The following is a 5,000-nucleotide window of genomic DNA, read 5'->3' as shown; positions in this document are numbered from 1 at the left end:
TCAGAGAGAATGGAGAATAGCAGAAAGTCCTGATAAGAAATGGGCTTATAGCATCCTGCTTTTCCAACAAGGGTAGTAGCTTAGCATATAATAATAATAATAATAATAATAATAATAATAATAATAATAATAATAATAATAATAATAATAATATTAATAATAATAATAATAATCTGAGAGAATGGGGAATAGCAGAAAGTCCTGATAAGAAATGGGAAGGAAGAGGGAATATAAGATTAAGTGTGAGAATTAGCGATAGAAATCTAGTTTTATTTCAGCAGACGAAAGCCTCAGATGAAATGAAAAGATAGAATAAAACGTTAAGTTATTAGAAAAACGGTAAAAAAATAGCTTTTATAACTTTGATTTTTAAATATTTAGCTTCAATGCTACAGGGTTAAGGCTTAGCTTTTAGCTGGGGGAAAAAGCTGAGATATTATATAGAAAAATCTGGTTTTAGAAATAAATTTATATCCATTAACGCTAAACGCTCACTCTGCAAAGGAACAAATTAGAGAGAGAGAGAGAGAGAGAGAGAGAGAGAGAGGAGAGAGAGAGAGAGAGAGAGAGAGAGAGAGAGAGAGTAAAACAAGTTCACTTATTGGAGGTTCTAATCTCGAAGTCAATAGATGTATATATAGTTTTATTAGCCTTATATCCTTTACTATACTTGGTTATATACTTATAATATAGTTTTATTAGCTTTATTTCCTACACTATACTTGGTTATAATACTATATATAGTTTTATTAGCCTTATATCCTTTACTATACTTGGTTATATACTATATATAGTTTTATTAGCTTATTTCCTACACTATAGTTGGATATATAAGTTTTCATAGTTTATAATCGAAAGATCTTTTTTAATGTTACTGTTCTTAGAAAATTTTATTTCAATTGTTCATTACTTCCCTTGCTTATTCCTTATTTCATTTCCTTTCCTTACCGGGCTGTTTTTCCTTGTTGGAGCCCCTGGGCTTAGAGCACCCGGCTTTTCAAACTAGGTTTGTAGCTTGCATGAGTTCTCTTGCTTGAGGGTACACACGGGCATAGGCCTACTATTATGTCTAATTTCTCTTCCTCTTCTTTTCTTTAAGTTTTTATAGTTTATATAAGAAATAGTTATTTTAAACGTTACTGTTCGTAGAATATTTTATTTTTCCTTGTTTCCTTTCCTCACAGGACTATTTTCCCCTGTTGGAGCCCTTGGGCTTATAGGCATCCTGTTTTTCAAACTAGGGTTGTAGCTTTGCAAGTAATAATAATCATAAAAATATTAAGAATAATATACTCTCTCTCTCTCTCTCTCCTCTCTCTCTCTCTCTCTCTCTCTCTCTCTCTCTCCTCTCTCTCTCTGTAGATTCGATCACTCAAACTCGATAGTTTCTTGTAGTCTCTGCAACCTTACCATCCTTGTGAGCTAAGGATGAGGGAAGGGTTTGAGGGAGCCTATAGGTTTACCTACTATGGAATCATCAGCAGCCATTGCCTGGCCCTCCCTGGTCCTAGATTGGGCACTGATCAAGTCAATATATGGTCATTCTCCAGGGGCATTGTTCTGTACATTGCCTCTGCCATTCATGAGTAACCTTTACACCTAAGGTCATTCAGATCACGAGAGAGAGAGAGAGAGAGAGAGAGAGAGAGAGATGAGAGAGAGGAGAGAGAGAGATTTAACATAAATACACAGCGGAAAAAGGCCTACGTATATTTGAAAATTTGCATGTTATAATAAAGATGAACATTCTATAGATGATATAATAAAAATAACAATAAATAACACATTATGAACAATATAGAAATATGTATTTTAAACAAAACGAATGATTCCAGCGTTGCCAAATTTCCGCCTGACACCTTTATTCCCCTTAATACTGCAGTAGACGTTCCATTGACATTTGGCAACAAGTGAGACTAACGAGAAACTACGCTTTAGCGTTATAGGGAATAAATCTCTGAAGGAGACGAAAATAAATGGAAAAGTTTTATTCCAGTGGGAAATGCTGACTAAACCTTTACTTGTTTCTCACAATGTTTCGCTCAGCACCATAAATGTTCAGTCATAGAACTCTGGGGAAGCACACAACATTCTTCAACATTCCAAAGGGCGAAGCTATATGAAACTATCGCTCAATTCCGAAGTAAATTAATAAATCCATTGGGCGAAATAATATGAGAATATCGCTCAACTCAGATGAAGACCGCAATAGAGGCTACCTTTAGTCCGGTAAATATGGATTAATATATGGAATCTCTCTCTCTCTCTCTCTCTCTCTCTCTCTCTCTCTCTTCTCTCTCTCTCTCTCTCTCTCTCTCCAAATACAAAATAAGAACAGACAATTTGAACTGTATTTATGAATTTAATTAAACAACAACTAATGCAGCCGTTTCTAGTTCACAGCAGGACAACGGCCTCAGACATGTTCCTTTTACCACCACGCTGGCCACTGCAAATTGGTGATGGTAGGAGACTTTAGTCTGATCGTTCACAGCAAACCAACCTAGTATGGGTGGTCCTAAATAGTAGCTTTGCAGCTTTGCTGATCATATTGATAGGCAAAGACTTTCACTACATCAAGGTATCACCACTCAGAAAGGGATATATATATATATATATATATATATATATATATATATATATATATATATATATATATATATATATATATATATATAGTTTATTGTAGTGTCCGCAACCTCACCATCTTTGTGAGCTAAGGATAGGTGGTTTGGGGGAGCCAATAGCTATGTCTATCTGTTGAGTCATCAGCAGCCACTGCCTGGCCCACCTTGGTCCTAGCTTGGGTGGAGAGGGGGCTTGGCTGTTGATCTCATGTTATATTAGGTCAGTCTCTAGGGCATTGTCCTGCTCGATAGGGCAATGGCACTGTCCCCTTGCCTCTGCTATTCATGAGTAACTTTTGAACCTTTAAAACAACGAAGGAAGATTATTTTCAAAACCACGTTCTTTAAAAACGAAATGAAAAGAAAAATTCGAATCACAACGAAATGCTATATTTGAATCCACTGTTTCCCAGAATGTTTCGTTCTATATTCGAATCGTTTGATCACAAAAGTCCCGAGATGATGTTCTGTTGATTTCGCCACATAAAATCTTAAAATTTAATATACTGAAATCATATATATATATATATATATATATATATATATATATATATATATATATATATATATATATATATATATATATATATATATATATATATTAGTCACTCGACCGGACGAAATAATATGAGAATATCGCTCAATTCAGAGGAAGACCAGAGAGGGCTCCCAGTCCGAGTGTTTTTTTGAAGTAAAAATAATAATAATCTCTCTCTCTCTCTCTCTCTCTCTCTCTCTCTCTCTCTCTCTCTCTCTCTCTCTCTCTCTCTCTCTCTCTCTCTCTCCGAAAACGTAGGCCTACACCTAACATCTAGGTCTCTTTTAAAACCTATAACAGGTTATATATAATGAATCTCAGAAGCCACATGCAAAACTTGTAATGTATTATAATTGGTATCACAATAAAAAACAGGACATTTACACATTCAACAATTAAGTACAGATTGAACGCTGAAATTGAAACGCCATCACACACACACACACACACACACACACACACACACACACACACACACACACACAAGGCCATGTCACTTCCCGCCAATTTCCTAGACTGGTTCCTGCAACTTTTTTTCTATTGTTAATCCATATTTATTTGTATTTGCTTCTTATATATATATATATATATATATATATATATATATATATATATATATATATATATATATGTGTGTGTGTGTGTGTGTTTTCAAAAAGGCCCATAAAAGAAACACAGGAAATATGAATAAATCACACTATATATATATATATATATATATATATATATATATATATATATATATATATATATATATATATATATATATATATATATATAGATAGATAGATAGATAGATAGATATAAAATGAACCAAATGTTAAAATACTATTATAACAAATAAACATCTTTTTCGTACTACAAAATATCATGTGAATATTTTCATTCTAAGATAGTAATAAATGAATATGATTACGTAATATTCTATGTAGCAATATGCTATAGATTTTATCAAAAACTTTTGAATCTATTCAAACGAAGATTGTTCAGTGGCTACTTTCCATTTGGTAAGGGTAAAAGAGACTAGCTAGTGGTAAGCAGCTTTTCTAGGAGAAGGACACTCCATAACCAAACCATTGTTCTCTAATCTTTGGTAGTTCCATAGCCTCTGTACTATGGTCTTCCATTGCCTTGGGTTAGAGTTCTCTTGCTTGAGGGTACACTCGGGCACACTCTTCTTTCTTGTTTCTCTTCCTCTTGTTATTTTATTTCAATGTTGTTATTATTCTTGAACTTCTTGTAGTTTGTCCTTATTTCCTTTCCTCACTGGGCTATTTTTCCTGTTGGAGCCTTTGGGCTTATAGCATCTTGCTTTTCCCACTAGGGTTGTAGCTTAGCTTCTAATAATAATAATAATAATAATAGTAATAATAATAATAATAATAATAATAATGATAATAACATACACCGAATAGTCTGGCGTATTCTTTACATATTCTCGTCTTTCCTCTTACACCTGACAACACTGATATTACCAAACACTTCTTCTTCAATCAAGAGACTAATTACTGTACTGTAATTGTTCAGTGGCTACTTTCCTCTTGGTAAGTGTAGAAGAGAGACTCTTTAGCTATGGTAAGGAGTTCTTCTAGGAGATGGAGACTCCAAAATGAAACCATTGTTCTCTGGTCTTGGGTAGTGCCATAGCCTCTGTACCATGGTCTTCCACTGTCTTGGGTTAGAGTTCTCTTGCTTGAGGGTACACTCGGGGACACTATTCTATCTTATTTTTCTTCCTCTTGTTTTGTTAAAGTTTTTATAGTTTATATAGGAAATATTTATTCTAATGTCACTGTTCTTAAAATGTCTTATTTTCCCTAGTTTCCTTTCCTCAC

Source organism: Palaemon carinicauda, unplaced genomic scaffold (assembly GCF_036898095.1).
Source record: "Palaemon carinicauda isolate YSFRI2023 unplaced genomic scaffold, ASM3689809v2 scaffold517, whole genome shotgun sequence".
NCBI lineage: Eukaryota > Metazoa > Arthropoda > Malacostraca > Decapoda > Palaemonidae > Palaemon > Palaemon carinicauda.
This window is presented reverse-complemented; position numbering follows the sequence as displayed.